Here is a 20,897-nt window from a genome sequence, read left to right on the forward strand (position 1 = left end):
TTTGGAGCGTCGCAAAACCGTGACGCCACTCGTCCTGTTCCGTGCTCCAGCACGGTTAGCGCTCACACTGCATGCGAACCGCGCCCGATTCCAACTGAACCGTGCTCTGGCCCACCTCTTCCAAGCGGGCCAGGGCCGGCTAATCGAGCCGCGCCCGGGCACGGTACGGAGCACTCACACTAGTCAAACGAACCGCGCTTTGGTGGTCAAACGCACTCGGGCACGGTTCAAACTGGCTAGTGTGAGTACACCCTTAGTAAAATTTATTCACATATGCGAGTGATTTACTCGCAATGTAGAGGCTGTTTTGACGGTTTTCCGTGAATACCTTTAAACTGACACTGGTTTTACTCAAATGAAACGGTAAAATGCTTGTGAAGTGACTCAGAACAGTTCTGGTGATGTTGTATGTCCTCATTATTGCAAGCGTCATGCACTTCAGTCTATGTAGTAAACAAACCATTCATTCATTCATTCACACAGAGACGCGCAGAACATGCAGGATGCAGATTTCAACCAACTTTTGCGGCTTAACATTTACAGATACTGGTCCATATGGAGATTTTATTTGATTAATTTATGCTAACCTTGACAAATTCCGTGACTGTCCATATTAAAATGTAAGTTTCATTTTCATAACTGGATTTTGAGATTCCGTCCGCTTGTTCTGCTTTCGCGGAAATCATAGCGCTGTATGCATCCAAAACCGGGTTTGAACGGGTCCTCGGTACTACCGGTACTTAAAGAAACCTGGTACCGTCACATTTTAATTTTTTAATACCGACTTGGTACCGAAGTACCGGGTCTTTTGACAACACTAGCACAGAACATTCTGGACTTTAGAAAAAGGAAGAGAAACTAGACTTCAGAGCATATCAGGTTATTTTCATAAAGGCTAGATGCATATGATTGATGTCATTCATCTATATTTGAGACATGACTTCAGCTCAGATCACAACATCTTTTGCTCTGAAGTGATAAGCATAATCCGTCGTATATGGATTGCTTTTAAAATATATTAACTTTGGATCTGTATTTTCTATATTTGAAGCTGGTTGTGATACTTAATAATTTTGCGTCCAAGTTATGATTTGTAGTTTAATTTATCTATATTTTTCTGAATAAATTTGCATACTAAACCACCCCCACCACTTCTTGGATTGAATTCTGCATCAAGTGTGAAATGTCTTCTTTAAAAATATGCACAGAAATTGTGAGAAAAGATCCAAGAAAAAAAACACACACTAAAAGGTATATCTGGAACATATTTCTAAAAAGTAAATATAATATACTAAAATGTTATATTTACTATAGATAATATTATGCATAATATATTATAATATAATAAGTAGTTATTGGAAATAGGGAAGAAACCGAAAATATATATAATGCAAGAATATTACACTAGAAAAGCAGAAATAAGCAGTAGGCTCGGGATATCGATTATTCATATTTTTTATTTTTTATGCTTATGTTGAAATCCAAAATTGTGAAATGTACTTTGCATGTCCAGGAAGGTAAAAAGTTCATCTAACAAGAATAAAGGAAGGGAAACAAATGTTTAGATCTGTCTTATGATTAAGAAGTCTACAAAGTCTGTGCAGTCATTACATTTGTTACAAATATGTATGCAACTTTTGGTTCACTGCTTCCATTACTCCTAGACATTCCTCCAATAAAGTATGTTTTAACCCAGCGTCTTAAGTCAGATAAAAGTTGGTGAAAATTGCCATTGCAGTCCTGTACATGTTCATTTTTTTTCCAGCACAATGAACATATAGACACTCACCTCTCCCGTCTGTGTAGGTAACATCTGATGAACTATGGGAGCTCAGTCTGTAGATTCAAGGTTTTAGGGAGCCACAGAGCCTCTAAAGTTTGCAGGACAGCTGGCTCTACCTCATAGATTCTAGGCTGCAAATATTACATAAGTAGCAAGCATTAAACCATAAATTGCATGAACCAAAGTGTGATAGATAAAGCAACCACAGAGTAAATGATACACACTCCATAGAAGTGTGTGTTAAGCATTAAAGTGATTGTTGTGGTTGACTGAGGGTAAAGTGATTATTTCATGCTTGCTTCCAAGGTCTGTGCTTAAATTTTTTGGTGCCATCCAGAATACTTCCTTATCTCTAAGTGCAAAATATCTAAATACTTGACAGCTTTGAAGATTTGTTTTCAACTACAACTCTGAACATACAAACACACACTAACCCCAAAAGAAAACATTTAGCATTTTTAAAGTATGTAAATTAAAATTATAATAATAATAATAAAATAAATGATTGAATGTTTTGTCCAACTGAGAAAATCCATAAATATCACCAGGGATGTTTAGGCAAATTTTCCTTAACACACAGACACAATGACTTACTTCAGCACTTTTCCATCTGGTACACAGTAAAGCAGGATGTACAGGAAGCTTCTCTTCATTCTCCTGCAGAATTGTCTGGAAAAATGCAGTGATGTACGGAGAAAATGCCACTTAATGATTTTACTGAATCAAAAAATTGTCCAAAAAAAGCACCCAGGCATTTTAATACAAGCCACATAGATAAACAACAGATAAACATTTCCAAAGCAAACAATATTTTAAGAATAATTAAATTCACTCACTTCATATTAAAGGAAAGATGGTTCTTGGACGTCATCGCTCACAGCCTCAAGCTCATCAGGCAGCCATGGTAAGATCTCCTCACCAAAGAGTCTGTCTCCCCATATGCAAAATCATGCGTCACCTCATTTGATAAATGTTAAAGCTCTCATTAAATCAAAAACATCTATTAAAATAAAACCATTAAAAAAATTACTACACTATGCTTTAATGCTTAAAGAATCATTAGTTAATGTACTTCAAACAGAAACATGATTTTGTCTGACATTTTAATTTATGCATGATCAGCCTTACTTGTTAACCATATAAAGCCTACTGTATCATATTTTACATGCAAAATTGTGTTTTTGCAGACATGAGGTAAAACATGATCTCATATCAATGGTGTCAAAACCACAAGAACCTACAGTATTTGCTCAGCAAATTATTACCTCCAACCATTCACAAGGGAACCCATTTCTGTAATTAGATAAAAAAAAGGGTAATTGTGACTTTTTTCACACAATCCTGACTTTCACATCTCACAATTCAGTGTTTTTTTCCTGTCACAGAATAAAAAATACAATGCAAATCCGACATTTTCTCAGAATTGTGAGATATAAATATTGTGACACAGAGAGGCGAGCAAGTTCAAACATAGGTCAAAGGAGCACCAAAGAGACTTCCCCTCTCTATCTTGGGCTTGTAGATAAAAACAAACTATTCTCAACTAGAATTCAACATTCTGCAGTTCCCAGGGCCCTGCTGGCTACTTTCTCTTTTTAACTAGTGAAAGTGACGTGAAAAGTGGGCAAGTATGGTTACCCACACTAATATGTGTGGTAATCCAATACTTTGTTATTATTATCAATATTCTAAGCTTTATTAAAATTCCAGTCAGTTCTTATTTTATTAAAATATGTTATTCCTTATGCAATAAACCTCTTTGATATCATTTTCTCATCTGGCTAGATCTATCTGCATCTAAGTATCAGGATTTTGCCATACTATTATAAAGATCTCATTGATTTACTTTTACAAACTATTTCATTTCACTTTGTGGCCATTATCAAATATGCCAGGCTTCAGAGAGTTAAGGATTTATCAGGATCAAAGAACTGCTATGTAGCCAAGCAGTAAACGACTTGCGAGATGGTGTGACCTCCATTGTTTTCTGTGGGGTGTAAGACCTACAGCCAATAGCCTTTTAAATGATAAAGGTCCTGGTAACATCTGGTAAAGGTAACATCTGACATTAAGACTTATCTTAGGTTGCCAATTGAATTTTTGACTGCTAGACCTAATGGAGCATCTTAGGTCTGTTTTTTATCATGATGTGGAAAAAAGGTAATTTCCATGTGGGGTGCAGCCTGTGATGTAATCCCCTTTGTTCCCTGTGGAGTGTTAAGGGCCGGAAAGATAAAAATCTGTTTGATCTTGTCATTCAAGACAAAAAAAAATATTAAGTGTAGTATCTGTTATTTAAAGCATGCAGTAATTGCACAAACAGCTATCTGCCTGTTGAAGACGTAAAAAAAACTTGACAAAGGAGATTGTTTTCTTATTCGTTGTGTTGTTTAAACACAACCTGATTTATCATTCCTGCATAAACTTAGCACTGAAAACCTGTAATGTACACTTACCTTTAAAAGTGTGGGGTCACATACTTTTTTAAATAAATTATCATTTTTTTCTTCGATAATGCAATAAATTGATCAAAAAGTGACAGTAAAGTTATTTATAATGTTACAAAAATATCTATTTTTCAAATGTTCTATATAAAGAACTCTGAAAAAGATATCACTTTTGTTTATATTGATAATTTTAAAGCATAAGAAAACAGCTATTTAAAATGGCAATGACATTCTATAATACTTCAGTTTTTATTGTATATTTTAAACAAATACATGCTGCCTTGATGAGCAATAAGAAAAAAAAATAAACTCCACACTTTTAAACAGTAGTGTACAGGACCTTACATAAGATCAGGAAGTTATGAGATTTTCAGAACTATACCAAAGCAAAGCAAGAAGCAGAATTTCACAAGTGATCCAATTCAACACTCCAGAACCATAAAATAAGAGATCCTGTCAATGTGATTCTAGCAAGTCTGATTTATCTTTTTACTTCTCCACGGACTATGAGTTGTGTGCATCCAGCACAGCCAACTTTAAGCAGTTAACTCTAGATAAATGGGCCAGAAGAGGGCACATTCCAGCTATCACATAAAAAAACATGACTGAAGACAAATGCAGCAGATTGCCCTCCCATGTCTTAAAACCAAAAAACAGACTCCCCTTTGAGACCTTTTGACCCCACACCAGACTCAAATCCTCTTCAAACCACTTTATAGATGGCTCAGAGACTGCCTATAGGAAAACAAAAAAACATTAGTGTGAGATTCTGCTCGTGCACGTGAAAATCTTGTGTTAAAGGACATTGTGTGATGCAAGTATGATGTGCTAAGATTTGAACCTTGCTCTTGTTTAATGTTACTTGATTACCCAAAGCAGTCAGTTATGCTTATTCAGCTATTATTTTCCAGACTTTTCCATTGCCTCACTTCCTCTAAGATGCTGTATAAAAGTGACACCCAATGCACAACAAAGTTGAGCTTAGAATGAACTGCACCACTTGTGTGTCTCATTCTTTGGTCCCTGGTAACAGCTCTCCTCTGCTCAGATAAACCAACCTGAACCAAAATTATATTTGCGACCTCGAAGGCAAGAATATACAATTTATTCTTACAATTAGATCATTTTAAAATGAAATATCACTCTGTTGTATAACTCAATATTATACCACCGTGTTTGCCTACTATAAATCCTAACCAGTCTAGTCTCACTTCATTTAGGTTTTCATTCCTATATGGAATATTATCAGGCCCGTCACGACAAGGCAGGCAAACCAAGCAATTGCTTGGGGCCCCGAGCTGGCCTGGGGCCCCAAGACAATGACTGGTTAAGAATAAAATGCAATGACACTGTGTGGTGCATCGAAATTCTGATTTCTGCCACATGTTAACTTGCTACGTGCTCAACAGAACAGCACAGCCTGTTCTAAAGGCCTTAACTGGCTGCTGCAGACCTTAGAAGACTTCTGCAGCAATATAGATAGAAATAGATGATGCAGTGCCTTTCCACTTAGTTCCACAATGTCTGCACCTTGAGTTATTTATGATCCTTCTGGGTTTTGATGAGGGAGACAATACAGCCAGTCTCCTGAGGTATTTGTAACCCTGTATTCAACTGAGCATAGTCAAACATCAGTAATCATATGATTGGTTACCATAAGACGTTCTGACCTTCCAAAATGTGGAAGCGAAACCAAACCACATGGCATATCTAGGTATTTTTGTATAGACCGGAGGCATATGATCAATATTTTTATATCTATTTGAGATAAGACTTCAGTTTTAATCACAAGGTTTATTGTTTTGAAGGGGTATAAGAGAGGTGCAGTCACCCTCCCTTCTCAGCTCAGACCGAGTTCAGTCTAGTCTATACTAGTTCTTTACCCGTTCAAAATGTGCAGAGCAGTGGGGCGCGAGGACTGCAATTGAGAACCGCTGCTTTACAGGAAACGCTGAATATTCAGAACACCGGCGCAAGGCTGCTCACAGCGCTTGGTCACGTGTTGCACCAGAACCGTTTTCGGAACCGAAACTTAGAAAAGGTTCTGGCTCTTTTCAAAGAAAAGATGGGTTCCCATCCCTAGGAAACGCACCCCTGAGCTGTTAATAGTGACCTCTTTCAATATGCTAACAGTGAAATGGTAAAACGTACTTCACAGGTAATTTCAGATTTTTTTTTCAATTATTTTCCCAGCTACACCATCAACTTCAATCCTCAACATCAACAGATGCATCACTTCTCAGTACTGATGTTTCCTCTATATAGCACAAGGTACCACACGCTCTATAATTATAGCTGATATCCTGCACAGCCCAGAGTTTAAACTGATAAGTGTGTGCTGTCATATTATTAGAAAAAAAAAAAACGTGCAAATTTTTTCAAGCAGTATTTGCACTTTAAACCTTTTGTATTTATATAAAGTGTGGGTGAACTTAAACTGTATGGCTATGCTGCGGTTCCTGTAGGCTTTGCGTGCGTGCGGGGGGTCGGGGGGCCTCTATGTCCATTTTGCTTGGGGCCCCCAAATGTCTTCAAACGGCCCTGAATATTATATCCATTCAGAATGTAATCACAATCAAAAAATCAACACATGTATAAAGTTCATATCATTAATAAAAGTAATAACACAAAGCCATGAACAATTTTGGGAATACCCCACCTGGTGGCTGAGAAAATACTGGTTAGTAGTACTTGGCAGACAACAGATTATTATTATTTTTTTACATGGATTTGTTTTTTGTTAAAAAAAAAGAAAATGCTGTTTGAATGAGTGAACTTGGGAAATCCCTTTCAGAGAATCATGCAGCAAAAGGGAATCCCAATTCAAAGTGCAAGAAACACAAAAATTACCTCAATATTTTTCATAGCCTCACTGAAAACTCAATTCAAGGATTAAATTAAGGATTGAGGTCAGTGATTTTGTCAAAATGATCTTAATTTGACCTGTTTTGCTTACAGTGGCACATCAGTAAAAAAAATACATAAATTTACATACATTTCTTTTTTGATTTAGAATGACTTGTGGCACTGGAATAAAATTTGGATCTCAATGGGCACAGAAGTAGAACATTGGAAGGAACCAATTATCAATATCAACTTAATATTAACATCAGTACAGCAGATGTTGCCGCTAGAGAACAGGTTATTATACAATATCAGCTATTTAAGGAAATGTGCTGCTTTGGCAGAGAACTTGGATATGAAGGATTGTTTAAAGTTGACAATGTTGTCGTACGTTAGCTTTCTGTGACTACTTAATCATTCTCCCAGAATCCCATGCTGCTGCTCTACATCAAAGGGGTTGACTCACTGGTTCAGATCTGATGACTGAAAGCAATGAGACTACAAATAGTCTGATAATTAATCTAAAGGGGCTTTAATCATGAAATGCTAGCTCACAACAAAATATCTCACCACTCTGTGAACCTGGCATAAGGCAGACAAAATCAAGCAGTCTGCAGTCCATTAAGAAAACGAGCATATCAAGCTTGTTATCAGAGTAGTTATGGACAGGCCATTTGCACTCATTTATAAAACATCCATCTAGTTGAAGACACACAGGACGTTTTGTAATGAGCTTTGGAGTTGGGCCAAAAATCCCAGCAACAACAATATTTTGTCCAAGTTGTTTTTTGTGTGTGTATAGCAGTTCAATGAGAGAATTACAGAGCCCCGCATGACAAGCAAGAAAAAATAAATAAATTGTGTGCACGATTTACTTATTCGTTCCCTCGATTTACTAAAACATGCACACGATTACTATTTTGTTCTCTCGATTTGCTAAATCGTCCACACAATTTACTAATTTGTTCTCTCGATTTATAAATCGTGGACACGATTTAGCAAATCGAGGGAACGAATTAGTAAATCATGCAGACAATTTATAAATTGAGGGAATGAAATAGTAAATCATGTGCACTAGGGGCGTGACGAGACACTTATCACACGAGAACGAGATGAGCCGAGATTTTTTGACTTTTTTAAAGAAATCCTCAATGATTAAATATATAGGGAAAATAGTCTTTTATTCAACCGAAAAACAAAAAATGCTAAAAATATAGGTGCATTTTGAAATCAACTTGTACTTTATGAAAATAAAAATCTATTTAAATATTTTTTATGCAGTAATAAACAACATGTAAACACTGCAGAAGGTTTTGCCACAAACTCAACTGACAGGCAAATAATTGCACAAAAATTATAAATAGTAAATAAAAAGAAATGAAAGTGGAAGTGAAGCAGTCAGTCAAGTTTATTATTAAGTAAACTGATTTCCACTTAATAATAATAAAATATATATATAATAAACACAATTAATGTACCCATTTAAAAGCATAAAGCATGGTTCCCAAACTGGGGGACGCAGTATATAGGGCCCTATGAATTAGATTTTTTTCCTAAATTTAGTTTTTTTTTTTTTTGTTAAAATTTTTCTTAACTTCTTTTTAATAGTTAAAAAGAACGTTGTATATGATTTTTCCCCCTCAGAAATTCTGTGTTGTGTATTTATATTTTTCTGGTTATCAAATGAAGACATAAAAAATGTATTTCATTTATAATTTATCTTTTAATTACTGAAAATTAAGCAAGCTTTGTTTTATGGCAAAGGATTTACTGTTAAAATTAAAACATGGAAGAAATGCTTAAAAGCTTAAAAAATTAAGCTTGTTTCAATTTAGTAGTAGCAGAAGTAGAAATAGGCTATGTACATTCTGCAAAAAAAAAAAAATATATATATATATATTATGGATATTATCTTTGGGGTCTGTATGGGGGAAAAGCATGTAACATAAGGTTATTTTTGCTATTTTTGATTGGACTGAGCATATGTACGTACCTAGCTCAATGTGACCAGGCTGGTTGAGTCTTTGTAGAAAGGAGAAACTTTTAAAGAACCTGATTAATACTAAATATATTTAAGATCATTCAGAATATTTCTACCATATGAAGTGGTAGGGAGCACTATTTAAAATTTAAAGCAATATTGAACTAATCAACCATTTAAATAAATGTAGCACATTCAAAATGTACACTTTTGAAAAATTTAACTGCCTCACTTAACATCTGGTCTGTGTCTCCTCCCTCACCCGTCCCGTCTCTCTGTGAGGGTTTGAAGCAGTCAGACCCTCACTTTCACAATGGACAACGCAAGTGTCTGTGAACTTTTGTTTATGATTCAACTTAAACTATATGCACTTTTGGATCACTAATCCATGTTTGGACATTATTGAGAACAGATCTACCTTTTAGCGCTCTAAAAAATGTAAGCCTTTTTTTCATATTTACTGTTACCTTAAACTATAGTAAATATTTTGCTGTGTTTAAGAGCCATGTTTATTTTTATATTGTGTTATATATAGTCACATATTTTATTTATGCTAAACCTAATCCATATGTAGTATATGAGTTTCTATGATCAATCAAAGAGTAAGCAGCTGCATGGTTGTTGTTTTTTTTAAAGATTTCTATCCTATTGTGACAGCGCATGTCAAGAGGGGTGAATATATATTCAGACGTAACTTAATATTTACTTCCTCAATTCAGATTTTTCCCATGGTGAACTACTGTGGTAGCCTTTATCTCCAAAATAAGCATGTAAAACTAGACATGACAACCAGGAATCTCTTTCACGCTGCTCGAGGATCACCCGTCTCCAGCATCTGTCACACACAGAAGCCTTGTGTTCAGTTTTAATTTACAATTCCATTCCTTGGTAAGCATATCATGTATTGTCCTGGGTGAAGCTGTAGAAAGAAGAAACATTTAAAGAACCTAAAGTGTTTAAAGCAGACTAAACCTAATATAAATGATAACTTAAGAATATTTCTACCGTAGGACTGAAGTGGTAGGGGACACTGTTTATTTCAACTTTAAAGTAGTGTTGTGCTTTGAAAACATTATTATTTTTAATAATGTGGTCAAAACATTACAAAAAGTTTTATAGAGCCCCTCTCAGTCTGCTGGTGTGTGTCTTCATAAAGTATACCTTGAGCCATAAAATGATTATATTTAGTCATTAACTATGTATTTGTCCTGTTGTTCTGAGCTCACAGCTATTTTAAGCAGGCTGCACTAATCACTATTGTGAATATAAACCAGCCTGCAATGCTTGGAGAATTACAAGGAAATAAACACATTTTTTGGGTGGTGTAATATTATAATAATATGTTTTTAGATAACTTTTGCTATTTCAGGATGTATGATACAACAACAAAACCAAGTGCACAGTTTCACCTAATTAATTTGTTTAGTTATATGATCTATAATTTGAATGAGAGAACAACACCAATAATCTTGGGGTATTCATAAAAAAGGTTTAATTCCTTAGATCATAGTTCAGAATTTTTTTTTTTTTCAGGAAATGGGCAGACTAATAAATATCAACACAGTAGCAAACAAAAAACAGTACAAATTAATAATTAATTTAATAATTGTATTTTTTTTTTTTTTTTTTTTTTTTTACAGAGGTGCATTGTAAATAACACAATTTTAGTAAAAATCTATGACTGGGAGACCTGTATGTTTTATTGAAATGTGTACATTTGAAAAACAGCCATGGGTAAAAAAAAAAAACAAAAAAAAACATTTTTTGTTTTTGACATTTTTTGAGGAAAATATACAGGTGGGTTCTGCGGTGGCTTCATGAGAAATCATTCTCGAAGTCTTGAGGTTTTGATGCCAGAAGATAGACTTTATTATTGAAGACAATGAAGCCTAGAGACTCTAGAGAGGGAAGTGTAGTGTCATCTGCCACTGATCTGAAGAATAACACTCAGTCTTGGGGTCTTGTTTCCAGAAGATTGTCATTCTGCCTCTCCTTTTTCTGTTTATACAGGGTAAGGCGTGTTCTATACATTTCATAGAGTTTTCCTTATGCATACAATTTGATTCCTCCCTAGAGAGAAGGGGCCCCTAAGACTTGTTATGGTAAAGAACAAGGTCCACTTTTATGTTTCCAGATGTTTCTCATCTGAGGGTCTGTATATTTTCTGCTATGCAGGCTTTTTCTTTTTACACACAGACTTATATGATTATAATAGAATAATAACTGGAAATATAAACGGCTAGATTCACCTTGATTAAACTTGATTAATTCATATTTTGATTAATTAAAATTGACACTCTCACTCTTTTATACAGTTTTTCCTTTAAGGCGTGCTCCATACATTTCCTACATCCTGTCATTGTTTATGTTAAAATAACACATTTCTTTGTCTTTATCTTTCGATGCCGTCTGACCATTCTCAGTCCTAGCATGGGCCCATGGGAAGAAGTAAATGAACATCAAGCCAAGTCTGCTCACAAACTTCTTCTAAATTTATTATTACATTCACACATTACATATTTCCATTGCAAGGGGTTGTGCTTTAGTTTATCCAATGAGATATGGATTACACATGTGTTGAGTATGAGCCAAAACAACAAGTTATATAAAGCATATGTGATCAGGAATTACTGGACATATAAGGAATAATAATGGCACTGAGCCTTTCAACTTTTTGTAAAGGACAAACTAAACTCAACAACCTGGGCCTCTAGGTATCATCTGCGCTTGCGGGGATACATTGAGGTAAAGAGACATAAGACTAAAGAGAAAACACAGATGGGAGGACAAGGAAAGGGAGGGCAGGAGATAAAGAGAAGACAAAAACACTTATATGTAGAAAAAACAGGAAACATCTTTGGAAGGAGTGAGTAAGAAGGGAGGAGGGATTGCAACCTCACATTAATATCTGACAGAGATCATAAAATAATCTAACAGATTACCTTTTTTTGTTGCTATGCCTCCAGTCTGCTTCTTGCAGCTGCAAGCAGATAAGAGGTGTGTTCGACATCGGCTGCGGCTGGATGCAACCGATCGGCGAGAGTAGCCGCGTGCAGGTGGGGAGGAGCTGCAAACGGAGATATGAAGCCGGACACGTTGTGGCTCCCGTAGTTTGCTGCAATTACGTCAGTCATGGCAGATCACGTGGCGTTTGCTTACTTGATCGCGTTTAAATGTGTTTATAAGTGGTGTTTTGGAAGGGTGTCTTCCAAAACAAGATAACATATTGGATATATACTTTAGCAGTATGACATGGGTGTTTCTGCTAATACAAAACGATAAAAGTAACCTATAAAAAAATTTCCTGATGGGTATGTGTTTTTTAAGAAGGTTTCAGCAACAAGATTTACAGTACCCTCCTGCTGAGCTCTTTTTAACATTTAAACATAACACCACTGATTTTCATATACAGAAAACCACAATTCTGTTAGATTTATATTGTGATTTAGACCAACTATTTGAAAGTGAACAGAATGTTGTCAAGTTGAAGTTACAGCAGGTTGTTAGCAGTTTGCTAACCACATGCAGGTGAAGTATAAACACAGCAAAATAAACTAGAGAATATGAAGAAACCAAACAAATGGAGGAACATAATGTATTATGTATCATTTGTATAGGAGCATACATTTATGACCACATTAGATTGTTTGTTTTTAAGATTAACATTTTAGTTATTAAAAATACTCATTTGAATAGGTTATGCTAATGAATACTGTAAAAGGTCTGTATAAAAAAGAAAGTCATGCAAAATAAACATACACAAACTTTATATTAACAATAAAGTAAATACAGTAAAACAATATTTAATAAATATGATTTATAAGATGAAGACGACATAAAAACGTATTGAACTGTTTTAAAAGTCCATATGAGATTTTCTAAAACTGAAGTCGACTCGCAATAAACTTGAAAGGCACGTCATCGGTGTCATCAGTGAATCCAGCCAATTGTGGATCAGTTGTGTCGTCATCAGAACCTGTGCAGCCGCTCTTCAGAAGCTGCGCTGGCTGAGTTCTCCGCTACTCTCGAATCGCTCTCGCGGTACTTTGATGGCACACGTCACAGTCACGTGGCGTCAGCGCTGTATCAAGTCGGACAAAATTTCTAACCGGCATGCATTGCTTCAAGTCAGCCGACGATCGGTTTGCGCAGAGCTTCATGAAGTCGAACAAGCCTAAGGTGTCCCAATTACGGTTGAGACAACGCGTCGAGGTCATCGATGACGTCGACGCAAAAAATACGTCGACGCAAAATATGCGCATCGATTCGTCGACCTGTTTTTATTTCTCTAAAAAACGTTTGCAAAACGTTTACCTTATGTGCGCTGAATATACGCGATGGCTGGATCAACATTCTGTCCAACGTTATATAACCAATCCAGGGGTTTTTCTGCATTGATCTTTTTTTTGGCGGCTGTCAAAGCCTTATTTGATCGGTGAGTGACAGTGACAGGGCGCGTACGAGAGAGAGCCCCGGCTGCGCGCGCACTCACAGTCTTCAAACTACACGAGCGCTGTCTTGCTCTCTCTCTCGCTCTCTCTCTCTCTTTCTCTCTCTCTCTCTCTCTCTCTCTCCCGCGTGCATATTAACCAAAATCATTAGACACGATAGAAAAAGGGCGGAACGCCAAAGTTTCACGTGGAGCATTCGGAGATTTTTTTTTCTCCATGACAGGCTGCTGGCTCCCACTGTTAAATTAGTTTTTTTTTTTTTGGAAAAGCACTCTCTGTATTAGCTTAAAGCCCTCAAGTTTACATTGGTTACTGTATTCTTTCAATTGCTCTAAAAAAGTATTTTGGGTGAACTTTTTTATTGAATGCTAGACATCAAGTTGTTGTTATTTTCATCTGAAAGAAGAACTTTTTTTCAGTAAGCTTGTTTCAGTAAGCTATGTGTTTTCAAGGCTTCAAGGTTTTATTGAATGCTATCTCTACAAGTGCAAAGTAATGCATTCTTAGTCAGTCTTTTATTTTGTAATTTTAAGAGCAATAAACATATATTGCAATGTTAAGGAATTCATGTTTTTTTTCATTCAGATATGTAAATCAACATGTATAAATTGTTAGTATTCAATTAATGGGGAGATAATCGAAATCGAATCGGTCTGGAAAAATTAATCGTTAGATTAATCGATTCATCGAAAAAAATAATCGCTATATTAATCGTTTAAAAAATAATCGTTTATCCCAGCCCTAGTCCCAATTTATGTTATGTTAAAGGAAGAGGCCCCGTCATATTTTTTGTCTCATTTCTGCACATTCCATTCTCATCCAGGCTTCTGTACACACAGTAAAATACATGTTTATAAAAGTAAAATACCTTGATACATAAATGGCTATATTCCCAATTATTGAACTTAAATAAATTCATATTTTGATTAAAAAAAAACTTCTACAGTTCTTCTGTTAAATGAGGAAAGATGTGGCCTAGTGGTTAGAGAGTTTGACTCCTAACCCTAGGGCTGTGGGTTCGATTCTCGGGCCGGCAATAACACGCCTTGAGCAAGGCACCCAACCCTCAACTAGTCCCCAGGCGCCGCAGCAGAAATGGCTATCCACTGCTCTGGGTGTGTGTTCAAGGGTTCAAGGGTGGTGTTGGCGCAGTGGATAAGACACATGCCTTTGGTGTAAGAGACCCAGGTTTGTGTATTCAGTTTTTTTGCATTTATTCTACAATTAACAAAAGCAAAAAAAAGACCTCTAACACTAGCCTGCTCTATTCTTTTTCTATTCTATCTGTTTTCTTTTTATTTATTATATTATTTAAAAAGCCCTTGCTACATGTACTGCGTTAAGCTAACTGAGACTTCTTATAGCACGTACTTGTATATCCCTGCTCTTTTGTTGATTTTGATTGCTTCCATTGTCCTCGTGTGTAAGTCACTTTGGTGTCTGCTAAATGACTAAATGTAAATGTATAAAAGAAGCTGATGAAACTGCAAACAATTTTCTTCAGTAATTTTTCCTTCAATAGATTGCATCTCTGACTTGGTCTTCATTCATCAAACCTAGTCCTTGGGTTCTAACTTTAAATCCCTCTACAATATATTCTGGGTAGTAAATTCAAGGTGTCCGTGTTTGATGTCTGTCCTTTCACAACATTTAATTTTCACAACATTTATAATAAAAAAGTACCTGAAAGTTGCGTTGCACTGAAAATGACTACTTGCTATTTGCTTTGTTACTGTAAATAGAAATGTAAACAGGGATAGACCTAGGGATATGCAGTTTTCTGATCAATACCCTACTGCACCAATCTAGGAAATAGAGATCAGGAAGCAAATAAAATAGATGTTGATTTTGGTGACCTCATCATTAAAGGACTTCAAGTGGAAGAAAGCCGAAAAGTCAAAAAAAAAAAACATTAAAAGTGGAGAGGTGCCTCCAGAAAAAGAAGAAACCTGGAATACCAGCACATTCACATGAATTTCAAGAACAATAATTAAGTTGATGTGGAAACGCAAGTATTAACAAGTGACTTAGAATCATTCAAACTTAAAGCTCCAACTCTAAAGTTACTGAAGTTTCAGATGTATGTTTCGATCACACCTTCTGTTCCCCATTTCTATAAATGTTATCGTTGAGGCTAAAGTTGCTATGTGCTTTGTTTATTTAGACGGTGGAAAGAAAGGGGCTGCATCTGACAATGAACTTGTGAGATGAAATCTCTATCTAGCTGTACTAATTTTACTATAATCTGCATACAAGTGTGACTTTTGTGGTTGAGAAAATTTATAGTTGAACTATGCTTTAGAGGTGTTATAGATATGTTTGTTGGCTTGAATTAATATGAGGATTTACACGTTTTACTAATTGCCCCTGCAATTCTTAAGTGTGTTAAAAGTCATTTACTCTGACTGTGCATGAATGTACAATAATAAAATAAAATAAAAAATAAAATACAGAGAAGTAAATGTAAGTTTTGTGCAATTCTATAAAAGCCCAAGGAGAGCTTTGTGCCGGGCCGCACTCCAATGGTAAAGACTTCACTCACTGTTACTTTCATTTTTATTACTTAAGAGTTATTGTATATTAATAAAGCGAAGCCATTACAAATGGTGATGCATTAAAACTTTATAAAAAAAAGTCTTTGAGTAATTTATTTATGTGTAACATATTATTCTGAAACTGAAAAATTCCTTAGAGCCTCAAGAATCCCGAACTCAGCTGAGCAGACTCGGACACCAGGGAGGATTCCAGATCTTTTTGCCACATTCCTGGATCTCAGAGGTAAGGGCAAATTAATTCCAGCTGTTGATGAGAATAAGGGATGTGCATTAGATGCTATATGGAATTCCCTCGGGATAGGTAACTCAACATTATGCATATTTTTGTGTATGCATAACTCCACATAATTCTTCAAGTCTTGTGGTGGCCACAGCACCTGAGTAAGCAATCTGTTGTGGAGCGTAGAACAGAGGAGCCATACAACAAGTAGGCTGGGCAGAACACGAGATCCAAATTCATCCATGATATACCACACAGGCACCTTTTCTTCTGACTGCAACATCGTCATTGTCAACAAACCAAATGCAGCAGCAACATATCATCTCAGAATGCACACTAGAATAGATTAACTCAAAGATGACCTAAGATGTAGAGGAGTTTCTTCATCAGAACAGATTTGGAGAAATGTAGCATTACATCACTTACTCACCAACGGATCTTCTGCAGTGAATGGGTGCCGTCAGTCCAAAGAGCTGATAAAAACATCACAATAATCCACAAGACTCCATTGTGTGTTAATAAGAAACAAAACCATTGTTACAGCATTTTAACTCAAAACCGTCACTTTTGGCTTATGTAGCAGTACATAATTCATAATAACACTTCCTCCAGACAAAAAAAGTCCACCCCCTTCTGTCCTCTCACATTCAAAATCCATTGATATATTTGTTGAGAAATGTTTTGGACTGTCCTAATGTGGATGAGATGACTTTTTCCACTTGAGAAGGCAATATTAGGCATTCAGATACTTTGTATTTTAGATACTTTGTATTCAGATACTTTTTAATACAGATACTTTTTATTTGGACAGGATAATTGTTCATTTTTTAAATAATTTTTAATAAAAATAGATGGGCACAATCCGTTGTAAATGAATTGCTATTAAAATATATTAACAGTGGATTTGTATTTTCTATATTTGAACCTGGTTATGATACTTAAGAATTTTGTTTTTCAAATTTTGATTTGTAGTTTCTTCTTTCTATATTTTTCTGAATAAATTTGCATATTATTCCACCTCAACTGTCTGGCTTGGATTCGATTCTGCATCAAATAGTAAAAAAGACATGGGAGCAACAGATGTGATCAAAAACATATATATGAAACTCTTATCTTCTTTTGGCTGGAACTTTAAGTTTTAATGACTCTAGTTCATCTGCAATGCTTGCAGCTCAAGATTAATCCTGTTATATTCAGACATTTAATTTATCAGCTTCATTATTATCTTTTTCAAAGTTTCCTGTTTTCGAATCATCTTCATTACAATTCTCAACTTGAAATTCATATTGTGCTGGTACTCCAGGTTCTCTTCTTTTGTTTGCTTTTTGGCTTTTCATCTTTCTGTCAACATTTATTTTATTTGCTTAACAGTTCCCTTTAGAAGTTGGCCCAGCTGGGGATTGATCTGAAAATCGTGTATTTGCATTATTAACGGGATACTCTACAATATACATACATTCTGATCATTTAAAATGACAGGAAAACTTTCATTTGGATAGGATAGATACTTTCATTGTATTTCTGTATAATTTTCTCTTATCTTGAGGACCACATAAGTAAAAAAAAAAAAAAAAAAAAGCCCCTCCTTACATTAGCGCACTCTGCTCTGATTGGCCAACTCACTCAGTGCAGTGTGATTGGCCGAACAATCGTCGGGAATGTAAGGCCGCTTTGCATACAGGTAATCGCGAGATTCACCTTTCAAAATAAAATGTAAAGACAGTTAATAATGTCCTTAATCTTAACATCAGTTCAAGCCCAAAAGGACAACAGAGTCGCGTGACAGACACAGTGATGAAGCTCGTATGTGTCAGGCCATGGCTTGGCTGTATGACCCTCTCTCTCTCTGTCTCTCTCTCTCTGTCTCTCTCTCACACACACACACACACACACACACACACACACACGACGTGCAAAACAATGAATTTGAACAGTCAGTAGCAAATACTTATACTAAAAACAAAACACACTTACAGTAGCTGATTCAGAAGCACAAGATTGTCGTAGCAAAGTCAGAATTATTGAACGAGCACTGTGCGAGTCTGAACTGATTGCACTGTATTTTACGTATTCACTGAATTTTATGTAAAATCATATTCCATTTTTAACTGTTTTAAATTCATTTAAAAAAGTGAATTTTTTAATCATTTCCAAAGTTTTAAAATTGCTTGTTTTTATTTTTGTTATTATTTTCTTCATGATTTTTTTTACTTTCTTTTATGTAAAGCACTTTGAAAATTACCATTGTGTACGAAATGTGCTATATAAATAAACTTGCCTTGCCTTACCTTACCTTCTCTCCTAGGTTCACAAAACGGTCGTCCATAAAATGCGTTGCTGTTCTGTTGTAAGTAATCTTAAAGATTCCTAAACCAAGCCATCTTTCTTTGTGTCCACATTTGGGCGGCATTACGCAAATATTTCCACATAGTGAAGTAGACATGAGGGGCATGTTTGAATGAGCGGTTTTAGGGGGGCGTGGCAGAATCTTAACTTTTATAAAGAATATCTCTTTGGATTTGAGGCTTTAGTTTTTGCAACTTTACATCTTTTTCATGCACCAAAAACTTTAAATCGCATCATATGACTCCTTTAAGGAACGCTGAAGAAAGGCTGTTGTCTGCATTTACAAGAGAAGAGGCTATACTTCCACAACCCAAGGATGTACTGGTTAAAACCCAGAATAGCCCTGAATGGAAACCACTCTCTCTCTCCTCCCGGAATAGACTTCCAGGAGCATTTTTTTTTTATCTTGTAAGGGTAATTTTTATAACAATATAATTTAATATAATTACCTTATTAAATGTTTATGTCGTTTTTGTCAAATATTTAAATATAACCAGTTTCTTCAGTCAATCACAATCACTGGGTTTGAGGTCACGTGTTCACGGGAGGAATTTTCATAAGGCGCGCATCTCTTTTGTGAATGGAATCTGTCATGGAGATAGGGGGGCCGGGGTTGCCGTAGTTTTTGTTGACTGTTCGTTTGTTTGTTTAATTACATCGTTTTCACTGGATTACATGCAATACGTGTACACTGTTAACATCTGCTATGTATGTGAACCTAAAGACACTTGTTTTAATTAAATGCCACAAAACGCATTTGGTTGAACTCTGTGCTTCTGTGACAAACACCAAGCAGCGCGTCATACAGATATACCGAACCCAAGCAGCTCCTCGGAAGCGACAACAGGGCTTGGAGTCGCTACAACTATAGACTGCATTTAAAATTATTTACACAGACTGTTTAATGCTGATCATGTACTGTATGTGTATTTACACAAAAACTGCATAATGTAAAAAGCCTAGAAATGAAAATGTATGGAAAAATAATAAACTGTTTCAAAATTTGTGTTAAAGGCATAGGTGTGTGTAATTTGCATTGTACAGTTGAACAAAATTTCATACTTTGTCAAGTTGTTTACATTATTTTACTCATTAAATTAATAAAATATAGAAAATCTTGAGGGAAGCAGTGGAGAATTGGAGGAGTCTTTATTTGTCAGGTTATGTCATCTTGTAACATCTGCATCCACTATTCATTCATCCAACCGCCAGAGGGAGCCGTCTCCCGAATACTGAACACTGTCGCTTCTTCTCTCATCACTTCCTGTCTACACCTGTTATAAGCCATGTTGTTTGTGGATAATGTTGCGAAGTTTTGCCAGTTTACCCTGTCTCTACCAAGCGTTTTTCATCGTCACGGATTGTTTGCTTGTGTATGTCTTTTGCCTGCCGTTGACCTTGTCTTTTGGATTGCTGATTTGGATTTGTTTGCTATCTGGATTGACGCTATTGTTTACGACCCTTTGCCTGCTTATTGACCACGATATCTGCTCTCCATTTTCCTCTGTTTGTGCTGTTGTGCTTAATAAAACTCTGCACATGGATTCAAACCCACAACCGAGTCAGTCATCGTTACACATCTCAACTAAACCACTCTATTCCCAGGGAGAGCTAGAACTGAAATAAATGTGTATCTTGAGCTGAGATTGATTCAGAGGATATATATACATATATACACATATATATATATAAATATATATATATACCGTACAGGCCAAAAGTTTGGACACACCTCATTCAAAGAGTTTTCTTTATTTTCATGACTATGAAAATTGTAGATTCACACTGAAGGCATCAAAACTATGAATTAACACATGTGGAATTATATATGGAATTATATACATAACAAGAAAGTGTGAAACAACTGAAAATATGTCATATTCTAGGTTCTTCAAAGTTGCTTTGATTACTGCTTTGCACACTCTTGGCATTCTCTTGATGAGCTTCAAGAGGTAGTCACCTGAAATGGTCTTCCAACAGTCTTGAAGGAGTTCCCCGAGAGATGCTTAGCACTTGTTGGCCCTTTTGCCTTCTGTCTGCGGTCCAGCTCACCCCTAAACCATCTCGATTGGGTTCAGGTCCGGTGACTGTGGAGGCCAGGTCATCTGGCGCAGCACCCCATCACTCTCCTTCTTGGTCAAATAGCCCTTGATGCCTTCAGTGTGATTCTACAATTTTCATAGTCATGAAAATAAAGAAAACTCTTTGAATGAGAAGGTGTGTCCAAACTTTTGGTCTGTCCTGTATATATATATATATATATATATATA

This window comes from Carassius carassius, chromosome 26, assembly GCF_963082965.1.
Source record: "Carassius carassius chromosome 26, fCarCar2.1, whole genome shotgun sequence".
In the NCBI taxonomy this organism is placed as follows: domain Eukaryota; kingdom Metazoa; phylum Chordata; class Actinopteri; order Cypriniformes; family Cyprinidae; genus Carassius; species Carassius carassius.